We start from the raw sequence: 12,322 nt of genomic DNA, 5'->3' as shown, positions 1-12,322 counted from the left end.
TCTTGCTACTCCTTTTGCCAGAAAGGATGAACACTTTAGAGGATGTTGCTTATAATTACCAAAAAAACCTCCCCAAACAGTAATAAACAACTGGCTAAAGAATGGTGATTCTGAAAGGTGAGTTTAAAGACAAGCGTCATATAGCTGTATTTGTCAATTAACGTGGAGAAAATTCACTGAGGAGAGCTTAAACCTGTTTACCCAAGGCTGGTGACCTTAAAAAAAGCCCAAACAAACAAACATATTTGAGAAGATAATTTGTAATCTGTTCTGCAGAGATACTGGAGGTATATCACAGATGATACCTGGAATAAGAAAATAAGCCAGGCACATCAAAGAAATCTTATAAGCATAAGAGGCTGCACATTAATGTGGGAAGGGGAAGAAAGATGAGAACAACCAAGAAGGGAAAGGTTGACAAGCTGCAAGAAGAGCTAAGCACAGTAATCACATGAATTAACATTTACCTAGTATGGCATACCAACAAGGCTGTTCTGTTCTGATTTCCTTGGTATTCTTAATGACCTAAGGTTGGTTTGTTTTTTTTGATAGCTCATTTGTATCTTGAACTGTATTGAGGGAAAATTACTCTATGAACTTGAAAGAAATACTTTGGTCTGTTGCGGGAGACAGCAATATGTTGCATCAAAAAATTCTGGGTAGGTAGCATGCAGGTATCATCCAAGATTGGTTAGGAGTAGGAGAAAAGCTAAATAACAACCCGCAGCAGGTAAGGAAAACAAGCACACTTTATATGTAAGGCTTTACAAAGTACTTTGAAATCCTTGACTGAATTATTCTCTAATAGATTAGCAAAATTAATGTTTACAGAAGTCCAATCATCCTTTCTCTTCCCTCAGAATATAATAATTTAACAAAAAATTAATTAGCCTTGCAAATGCTACCTGATTTTGACCAACTTCTTAAGGAGACCCCTATGCCAAGTCTGCTTTTCTGCCATGCTTTCTCAGTAGGGATTTTTTCAGAAATTTTGAAACACTTAGTTTTAAATTAAATGAAATCGTGTCATCTTTACTTCCAAACCAATAATTTCTACATTTGTTTTTTTCTACAAATTTCTACATTTTTTCTACTAATTTCTACATTTTGTCTTGCAAAAATAAACCTATAAATTGCTAGAAGCTATACTCACTGCTCTGAATGGCCCTTCTGATTGCATTTACAGATTAAATTCACATTACCAAACAGATTATTCTCCCCTCCTTATTTGATGTTTTATAAAACTTAATCAAATGGTTTTATTACTACAAAACAATTAAGTGTTGATTAGTCTTATGAATTATAAAGGTAATAAAGTTCATATATATGATTCTAATGCTAAGTACTTACCTTGCATGTCAGAATTTGTAAAACTATTAATAACAGAGTTGAGAATAGAACTTGCAATAATAGACAAGCATATCATTTCCAGATGATGCCAGCATCCTTCACCATTTAGCCATTCTATGCACTGCTGGGCAGACATAACTACACAGCTTAGTCAATAGCATTCACAGTAGAACAAAAAGTTATTGTCCACCTTTCCTGCTAATTTAAGAAGGTGCACATTTATTTTGATAGGAACACATATCTGTAAGCGAGAGTTCTTACCATGCTTCTGGAAAGGTTTCTAAAATTCTTTTAAGAATGTTCATATTATTCTGTTTGCTAGGACTAGCCAAAGGGGAGGTAAGTTGAATGGTAACTTAGATAGGAAATCTGAAAATCCTAATATAGCTATTTGTGGTAATCTATTTGGGCAAGATCTAATTTTTTATTCTTTACAAAAGCCCAATGCATGTTATAATATATTAAACAGGAAGGCAGTTCTACAGCTTATTATTGGTAATGTGTATTGCTTTCAAATACAGTGCAAATCACTTCGTGTAAATGGGAAATGAAAAATGTGAAGTAAGCATAAATAGCAAATTTTACAAAGAGGTTTTTTTGGGGGGGGGTCTTTTTAATTTTTTTTGGTATGCTCAGTCTAAGATCCTTGTATATCAGACTGTCACAGCTTCCTGAGGCCGCATGTACTCCTATTCTGTACTGTTCTGAGATAGAAAAGCTACTGGACCAGATGGCTGAAAATACTGGAAATTGTGTTACTTATTATCAAATACAAAACATGTAAATGAATTTTATATGTTAAATTGCTACAGAAAAAGTTTCAGTCTGCAGTTGATTTAGGATACTATTAATGACAAAATAAAGGAAAGTGGCATTTTCAAAAGTACCTACATAATTTAGTATTTTTTCTATTTAAATTCAATAGGTTATGTGCTCCCTAGTCATGTAGGCACTTTGATGGTTCTGCATAAGCATCTAGAAATGTATTAGGTTAATACTGAGTTACTCAAAAAACGCACCAAGTATCCTATGACAAATATGACTAGATGGCCAGCAGGGTATCTATTTTATGACTATTTTATGAAACTGAATCTTTCTTATTAGAAGCGGAAGTGGGCCCATACAGTTTGCTATGTTGGCTGAAAAACTGCTGTGTTATAATAGAGAAATATTTTGCTGGTAGTAATCTATAAATGCTGAACCTTGCTAAAACAGTTATATTGAAAAATAAACTAACAAAACAAAACTCTAAACATGTGGCTGTTCCTGAGCAGGGCAGCATGGAAGAGTGAAGGTTCAGTCCCACTCAGGGTACACGTGGACAATTGCTAGCTATTGCAGGGCAGTGCGAGGTGTTCCCTGATGGCTTGCTTTCTTCAGCACACAGTGAGGGGCTTGCTCACCACACTAGGCTAAAAGCTAGTCTTAAATATGCAGGCACTTGTAACTAAATTACCTTTCCAGTTCCCACATCTAATACAGAGAGTCTAACAGCACAGTAGAAAGCAGCCTGCGTTAACCTGATGCAATAAAAATGATTTCCAGTTCTTTGGCCTTTCAAACCCACAGGCTCTCACTTTATTTTTTACAGTGTATTCACAGCCGATGGAGCTTTGAGGACTGCTGGTACTGGTGAAATAACCGGCATGCTGAGGAGCCACTGTCATCTCCTGCTCCTGACTGTCTGGAAGACGCCCACTACCCTGGCTCTGAGACGTGTTGTATGTATTACAGTGTCCAGCCATGCAAGATTTTTGCTATGTAATATTTGCATACAGGAAGACTGGGAAATTCTGTTTTCCTTAAAGCCTCTAATTCTTCTCACCCCTCTGAAAGAAGGATCCCCCCACATCATTACACACATTTTTGTTTTTGAAAGCTTGCCCTAAAGAAGAGTATAAAAGACTATGTAAAGTAACCCATTCTTTGAAGGAAAAATGGCAGTGTATCTGGTCTTGCTACAGAGGACCTTGTCATTGGCTGTGTTGCACTACCTCCCCTAATTCCTCTGCATGACACAGGAATTTCTGCCACTTCAGAGAGCCACAGTAATAGGATGATTAATCTAGTTATTTCCTACAGTAAGTCCCTGTTGTTGTTGCCTGAGTCCCTCTCCAAGTATTGGTTCCATCACTTGTTCCATGGTGGTTTCTGTAAGATGCATTAAACAGTCCCTGGGACTTTCCTTTAAATCTGGATATGCATTGCTTGCATTTTGTAGATTGGATTAATCTTTAGTCATGTTTACTGAGAGATTTGCAGTTTGGGTAGCGAGCTGCCTAGATGGCCGCTAGTACTGCTCCACCTGCTAGCTTTGCATTGTAAAGCCAGATAGAAGGGTATGTGTCTTAAAAAGAGTCCCTGAGTTTTAAAGATGTAATCAAATTCCCTAGTACTGGCGTATGAAAGCCACAGATGCCTGTGTCCAAAAAAGAAAATATAATCTGGAGATAAGTAGCAAGACATCTTTCTGTTTAAAAAAGTCAAAATGGGAAAGCTTTCACTGTACAAAAAAACTGAAGGTTGCTCAAAGAAATTAGGAGAAAACTACAAATCACTGAAGCATACTCAGAGAAATGAATTATTTAAGTTTGTGCTCTGCCATTGTGTTTTTTGTTACAAAACACTGAGCAGAGCCTCTAAGGATGAGCTTCATTTGTTATCTTTCATATATTCCAGTAACCTGCCATTCCATACTTAATACAAAAAGTAACCCATGCTCAATCCTGTTCAACTGATGATAGGCCTGAGAAGGGTTAGTTTGTGAGATGCTATAGGCTTAAAAGACATAAAAAATTCTAACAACAATTGATTTTTTACCTTCAGACAGCAGAAACTCTGGATAATAGCAGAGACAATTTAAAGGCAAAGAGCTGTTATTAGGAACATACCTGTAACTTTACAAGGAAATCCTTATTTCCCTAGCCAGAAAACCTATCACCTATTCTCCTACAGTGGATTTAGACCTCTTTCACAGTGATTAAATGAAGAGGAAAGCAGGTGAAGCTGTCTTAAGACAGTCAGCTACATCATTGTTTTCCTTTGCTTTCATGGGAGATACTGATTTGAAGACTGCTGTAAAATACCAGTCTAGGTTCAACCTAGGCTCAACTATAGGCTCAACCTGTAGTTAAAAGTTAAGCTGCTTGGGAAAGCAAAATATAAAATACTATGTTGTGTGCTTGGTAAAATCTACACAGGCACTGATATGTCACAGTCCCAACCTTATGTAAATAGCAAATGACTAAAAGTAGAAAACAGAATGAAATAACGTTAGTGGCACATGAAGGTTATTATCAGGTGGAACTTGTCTGTACTTATGAAAGTCATCCTATTTAGTTTATCAGTACTACTTCTCTTTGCTCGGTGCAACAAACTCACCTAACTGGAGCAAAAGTTACATTTGTAATTCAGCATAATAAACTTCAAGAGATTGCTTTGACTCAGCCCCAGGAGCCTAGCAAAACAGGTTTTTTTTTTTTTTTTCCTCCTCCTCTCTTGGAGAAAACCAGAGTACTTCTTTAAAAGAAAGGTAGAATACAAAAGTCCCATGACATAATGGACTCTTCAGAAAGATCTTATGCTTTCTAGATACTATTTGGATCCTTAGAATCATAATATAAGGATGTTTGTTTTACAATTGATACTACAGGAAATTTGAGAATGCAGAGTCAGTTCTCAACTCCCTACCATCTTGCAGGCTATTGCAGTGACTGCTTAATGTAATATACTTAAGCAATTCTGGCAGCAGAACTCAGCATTTCTTTCTTTCTCATTATAACACACATACCCAAATCACTAGGCTGCATTTGCCCCCAGTGAATCTTACATTCCTTTCTGCACAGTGGCAGATAAGTGCCCATCGAGAACTGCTTACAGGGTGCTAGTTGGACATTCCTTGCTCTTACTTCCCAAAACAGAGCACAAAACTGAACTTAGGGGGAGCTTTATGTATGACAGTCCCAGTTGTTGAAGTGGGACGTATCTTCCTCTGTGGCAATGTACTTAAATAAACAAGTCTTGATCAGGTAGGAGAGGATGCTGAGTAGATGGAGCTGCTTACTGCAGCCTCAGAATAAGGTGCGTGTGGGGAGGGCATATGACACCCTGTGCATAATGTTACCAGTTTGCTCTCAGCTTAGAGCTGTCTCTGATGTGCCTATGGAGGGAGCACTTTGCCTCCTTCAAGCACTTGACAGGTAACCTATGATCTCCAGCAATGTTCTAGATTCCACTCTCAGGCAAACACCCAGCACAGACCTTATTGTGTCTTGTTCTTTACCTGCAGAATTAAGTCGCAGCTAAATGAAGATGCCAGGGATCCAACATTTAGACACATACTGTTTGGCCTGCTTGATTACTACAACAACTGGATGTCTAAATATGCATACTACCTTCCAATAAGTGACAGTGCTACTATAATAATGTAAGTTCTTTTCAATAATTTCCACTTTTTCTGCAGATAAGCAAAGCTATTCTAGTATGTGAAAAAATCTTATAAAAAAGTAACAACCATAAAACTATAGTGAGCTGAAAACCCATGTAACACTCTCCTTTAGTAAGGGAAATAATAAGCTATTTCTTTTTACCAGAAGCATCAGCATTCCTAAAGTAACAGCTTCCCATCATCCAGAGAATTTAATCTTTGGAATTAAAAAGAGGAACAAAAGTCAAGACTTTGTGTCACCACATATGTAAACCAAACCCCAGAATAGAATTTCAGTGTAACTGGAAAGAAAGCAATAGAGGATACAAAAGTAATACAGCAACTTTAGTTATGCTAGAAGAAAAACAAGTATCTCCCCATTTTTGAGGATTCATAAGAAGATTTTTGAGGAACCAATCTTAGACTTAGTAACCTTTCAGCCTAAAACCAGCAGACACAGGTAGAAAGTTAAGTTAAGGCCCATGAATCATGCAGCTTTTTCCTTCATGGGCAAATACTGCAACTTTACCATAATTATGTTTAACATCTGCTAACTGCCTACACGCAAGAAGTTATTTCAGTACATAACTAAAATAAGAGTTATGTCTAAGCAGCCCAAAATATGATACCTCAGACCAGAGAGGATGCGATTTAAACCCTCTTTTATATCCCGTTGGCTATGTGAGGCAGATTCGTTCTAAACTAGCTAGTGGTTATGGATGCTGTTCATCTAAATTCCCCCTTGTAGTATATGTCATTTAGCTACTAATTCCACTAGACAGGTGCTCAGTGCAGGAATGCCATTTTGGATCTAGCCTCTCAAGATCAGCCTCTGCTAGAATTTACTATCTACTTTAGATACCTCCTAGCGAAAATTTTGCCCAGACTTCAGCTTTCAGGTACTCTTTATTTCCAGTGCTAGTGTTAATTCCTGTTACTGTTCTTTGTTTTTTGCTACAGTATATTACATCTTGAACAAAGAAACAGGTCATTGCTGTGTATTAATATAAGTCTAACTGATGTTGTTTTTTCTTCAGTAATACTTTTTTATTCACTCAACTGCATTCCACTTACTTTTGTAAGTTAGCAGAAGAAGGAAATCTGAACCAGTCAATGCAATAATACTAAGATGACAAGCAGGCAATTTACTTTGCTCTTGCTTTTGATCTTAAACATAAAAAGAATCTTAAGATGTGTGAACTCAAACTTAATTTATTCATTTCAAACATTTTTCTGAAGTAATACTGTCAAATTATTAGTACCCCTCCCAACCCCGTTTTTCTAAACCCTGGGAGAAACAAACAGTGTTTGTCCTTGCAGGCATTATTTTAACAGGCTGCTTTAAGGTATGCTTGGGTCAGTTAAATGCAATTCAGTAGAGTCAGCTATACACAAAAAGGTACAGTCCCTACTCATAAAAAGTAGCTACAGCAGTGATTTGTTTTTAATTCTTGATTTCTGAAATAGCAGTTGGGAAAATCTTTGATACAAGAGATATATGAAATAAATACTCAAAACCTATGTGTAAATAAATGTCATCTGAAGAGATGTAATACTTACAAATGTTGATAAATCTTAGACTCTTTATTAGCTTGACCATGAAGCAAGTTAATAAATAGCTTGTTTTTATGCTAATCTAATGTATGCATTGCATTTTTTTTTTTCCAGAAATCTCAACCATTTGAAACATTTTGTATTCATTTTTGCACAAACCATTTTTTGTGGTTCAAATGTCGGATACACTGAGATGGGAGAGTCGCGTGACACAGGCTCGGTGTGTTTGAGTCATGACAATTGTTTACTACATGACAAGCAACAGCATATTACAGAATCACAGAATCACTGAGGTTGGAAGGGACCTCTGGAGATCATCTAGTCCAACCCCCCTGCTCAAGCAGGGTCACCTAGAGCACATTGCACAGGATTGCATCCAGGCGCATTTTGAATATCTCCAGAGAAGGAGACTCCACCACCTCTCGGGGCAACCTGTTCCAGTGCTCTGTCACCCTCACAGTGAAAAAGTTTTTCCTCATGTTAAGATGTCCCTTCAGGCATCCTTTTAGATTGTAAGGTTACACAGTGGCTTAGATAATGCAACAGGTAGGTGCTGAGGAAAGTAATTAATAGCTTATGTAATTCAGTTTGCTACCTTTGATGCTATCTGTCTGTTCATTCATAAACAGTACCTTTAAAGCAGAAGTCACCTTTTTTCCTCAAATTTCAAACAAAATTCATATCTTAATTCGGACACTCTTTCCAAGTAAAAAACATGGTAAAAATACTTTGTCGTTTCTCTTGAGCAGATATCTCAACAGCAAATTAAAAAATACTGAGTTTTTTTTTCCTCCACTATTTCCAGTGTCTACTTTCTAAAGTCAACATGCCAAATAAGTAGTCATTACAGGAACTTAAACAAGCTCTCATTGAGTTTTATCTCTCAGAGTTTAACAGCTTTGGTAAGATGGACAATTTTTATCAGCATTTCCCATTTTCTCTTTTTCTCCTGGTACTCTCTTTAATTTTGTAACCCAAAACAGCAGAGTGTATTAACAAGGGCTTTTCTTACAGAGATGGTATAATGGATACTGTTAAACTATCTGACTGACCTACTGGGAAAGGAGATATGAATGAATAACTGAAATTTGCTTTAGATGCTTCACGCAAAAGTTTGGTACAGAAAAGGAAGGCTATGACTACCAGGCTCAGGAACAAATGTATGTATACTACTGTCATGTCCAAATACTCTGCAGTAGTTCTGCTTTGGAAGAGATTATCCATTGTAGTGATGAATACCTTCTAGTACTTCTGAATCTCAAAACAATCCAAAGCAGAATTATGTACTAAAATAAACTGTGTCCTATATGAAATATTCTCCATCTCTTTCAGGTGATACTATGAAAAGAGCATTTTAAACAGAACTCAGATTACATTCTGAGAAAATGCACAAGTCAGAAGACCAGAATTTTGAAAAATTAAAAAAAAAAAAAGCTTTAGCTATCCAAGTGTTGTTAGCATGCTGAAGATTTTATTTCTGACAAGAATCAGATGAGAAAACGGTTCATTATCTGAATAGAAACTACATGCTGAATAGCAAAAAGAAGCAAGTTTGTCTGTTAGCAGGAGAAGCTAAGGTTATTTTACAGAATTTTAAAACTGCAGCATCTTCTTTCCACAAATTATACCTTATCACTCTGAGAAACCCTTCTGAACAACAATTTTGCAGCACCAGGGAAAAGGGGTCAGCATGATTTTGACATAATTGCACTGTACGAGAACAAAGGCATTTAGCTGCATCACATGTAATTCCTTTGAGAGCGATTACATCCCAGTCCTGCCTTATTGTTCAGTTGCACTCCCATAATTCCTGGACTCTTCTCCCTTACTTAGTACTGTACTGCTATTATATTCTGTAACTTAGTAAGAGAAATGCAAGAACATGGAAGATTGGGCATTTCTCCAGCTCTGTTTGGAGCAGGAAGGAAATGGGACCATGGCCTATGTCCTTCCATGTGGACCAACAGACAGTCACTTCTTTTTTAATGTTTCTTGACCAACCTGTTTGTTTAAGGAATAGTTTATTCATTTTAAAATATCTCTAGTTTAAAAACTAAATGCTATGCTTGCCCTCCTTTTGCTTTACTTTATACAGGCAACAGATATCTTACATAATATTATTCCATTGAACTGTAATGTGATTTTTTAAAAAATTCATGTTGTCTTCCTTTTCTCTGTGTTCTTCTCCTTTACCACATAACCATGGATATTATTAGGCATGCAGTGGTTGGTCTCTTTCCCCATTAAGACAAGACTGAGGAGAGAGCACGCTACAAGACTACATTACAATCATGCTTTGAACCAAGGATTTCTTGTGCGAGTGCGGGAGGTAGCCCATGGCGCTCTCCCTGTGAGAGAAATCATTCTTAGAAAATCAGAAGTATATCTGTGTAGGGGCGTTCTGGATAATCAGACAATGCCTGAATCTGGCAGAGCTGACAGTCAGTATGCATTGGATTGCATGTCTTTTCAAAGATCCTGATTTAAAAAATAAAAAAAATCAAGTGTGCTCTTTGGAAGTACTCTCAGAAAGCTTACACTATTGAAATATTGTCATAAGCATCCAATGGCCGCCTGCAGGGACTTCAGTAACAACGGGCAGGAGACAATCACTTTTTAGTGGCAAGATGTCCTGCACCAAACTGTGGATTCTGTCCGAGGTCTCTAGCTTCTGACAGTCTGAAGTCTTACCGTGGCAGAGCTCAATAGCTTACAGGAATAAAAGAATTATAGCATAACTTTGTATATGACAATATTAGTGAGATCTGGAGTGATCACAAATACTACCTCCCTCAATGAAAGACTAGGTAACAAAGGGGGGGGTAATCTCCAATGAGACAGTAAGATTTTTGTGAAGTACATCTGTTTTCCTAACTTCTTGAAAAATCCTGTAAGTGTTACTATTTCTAAAACCATTATTTGATGTTTGATAATTGAAGTTAGTTAATTCAAGAAATACAGATATTGAGTCCCAGTCTCAAAGGAAATCTAGATGCAATGATTACAGAGTTCCAAATAAGTTAAAGCAGTATGGAAAATAATGCATCCGCATTTATTTTGAAATATTAAAAAAGTTACTTCTTAAGAAAATATGTACTTAGAAAACAGTTTTTCTCACACAAACAGATGAGACTGGGCAAGAATTCAGTCTTGAACTAGTTTAAATTCCAAGGGTGTCTGATTCTAATTTCTATAATTAAGCTCACTTTCATGGCTTGCTTCCAAAAAAAAAGTCTAATTCAGAAGTTGTTGTTTTCCAACTCTAGTTCCTAATGTACAAAAAACATTTTTGGTCAGATTTTTCTGTGTCCAAAATGTGACTGGCCTAGCCTCAATTTGGACTGTTCAAACCAGTGCTATGGACAGTGTAAAAATATAGGAAGAAAATAACCAATATAAAAATAAACCTCAGAAAAGCAAGCAGATTTTCCAAATTAGAAAGAGAATGCCTGGAATAATCAGCACAGGCAATCAGTAGCATGCTTTATTTAGACTGAGCCTTCAATTAAATAAATGCTTTTCTCAGCAAATGAGACTGTAAGAGAATGAAGAAGGCTAAATTAGTGGAATATGAATGACATCATAATAAATATGTAATGGGTACAGTACAGACCCTTCTTCTCTTCCCATGAACTCTGTAGAGAATTTTTGGGGGGAAAAGGAGTTCTGACTGAGCAATGAAATTTATCACATGATCCAGATTATCACCCTGTAAATGTTGATTAATAAACTATTTTTTAAAATAACTATTGATGTGAACCAGTGTTCACTGTATTTCATTTACAGATTTATGACTCTCAGTACAAACCACAGGTAAAGTTCAAAGCAAAGAAAAGGAGATATTTCTTCACATAACACAAACTGTGAAACTTGAAACTCCTTCCTATGAACCATTGTGAAAGGTGAGTTTTCAAAAATCAGAAAGGAACTGGACAAATCCCTAAAAGAATTTATTATTAAACAGTAGTATATTAATAACATTAATATAGTTCAGTAAGTCCCTGAAAGACACATTGTTGGGGACTGGAAGAGTATTTTGCAGAAATATCGTTACATACTATCCCGTCTTTTGCTCTTCCCTAGGGTTCTGCTGATAGAAGCAGTAGAATGGGCTGTAGACATCTTCATTCTGGTCTAGTTACTCTGCTTTTATGTTAGCTGTTTATGTTTAATAATAAAATTAGGTTGCACTTAATGTAAAACTACACTTATTTAAAATCACTAGTTTCACTGACCATACCTTTTGCTCAATCAAGGACTGAAGAAAAGGGCTATACTAGCAAAAGCTGGTGCTATATATATTTTTGTCCCCCAAACTAGCTAGAGCTAGATAAGAATAGCAGTAGAGACAAAATGAAAGTAAACAGATAGAGAAGCAGTTCTGTAAAGAAAAGAAACTGTACTGACCTGCAGGTTAACACTGGTACCCTTTTCATAGGCAGGACAACAAAATAAAATAGTATCCAGGCACAGAGAGATGCTACTGTAAGAGACTGTGCGTGCACGCACACACACACAGAAATATATATCTAAAGAGGAGATGTTTCTGGCAAATACAACCATTTAAGTCACAGCTGGCCTGTGACAAATTGTTCTTGAGCACTTGCCCTGGAGTATTAGGCACAACCTGGCTTTTCTTCCTCCTTTCACTTCCAGCATACATTAGCTTTTTAAAATTCAACAGCAATATCTGTTCTCAAAACAGTTTTGTGCAACAAAATGGTATGTTTGCAGCTTCCAGTACAAGAGCACATATTAACCATAAGCACTCTTTGCCATACCTTTTTTTCCCCTGGGCCAGAGGTGTACATCATTTTTTCAAAATTCCAACACTACACAGCAAATGATAGTATTTAGTGGTCTTTGTAAGCAAAACCTCTCTTGTGGAATTAAATTGATTTTTATCTCATCATAATTTGAGGAGTGCTCACATCACTCCATCTGCCAAGCAGGTGTTATAGCAGCAAACAAAGATGTGAAACCACCAGCCAC

The 12,322-nt window shown here is 36.7% G+C and overlaps 1 protein-coding gene across 1 annotated transcript in view; it reads right to left on the bottom strand.

Annotated features, from left to right (window-relative positions):
* CPPED1 (calcineurin like phosphoesterase domain containing 1) overlaps positions 1 to 12,322 on the bottom strand; it is a 56,193-nt gene that overhangs the window by 2,939 nt on the left and 40,932 nt on the right. The gene's annotated exons all lie outside the window — the stretch shown is intronic.

The sequence above is a fragment of the Apteryx mantelli genome, chromosome 16 (genome assembly GCF_036417845.1).
Source record: "Apteryx mantelli isolate bAptMan1 chromosome 16, bAptMan1.hap1, whole genome shotgun sequence".
Classification (NCBI taxonomy): domain Eukaryota; kingdom Metazoa; phylum Chordata; class Aves; order Apterygiformes; family Apterygidae; genus Apteryx; species Apteryx mantelli.
Note: the sequence above shows the minus strand (reverse complement) of the source record. Positions and strands in the feature narration are given on the sequence as shown.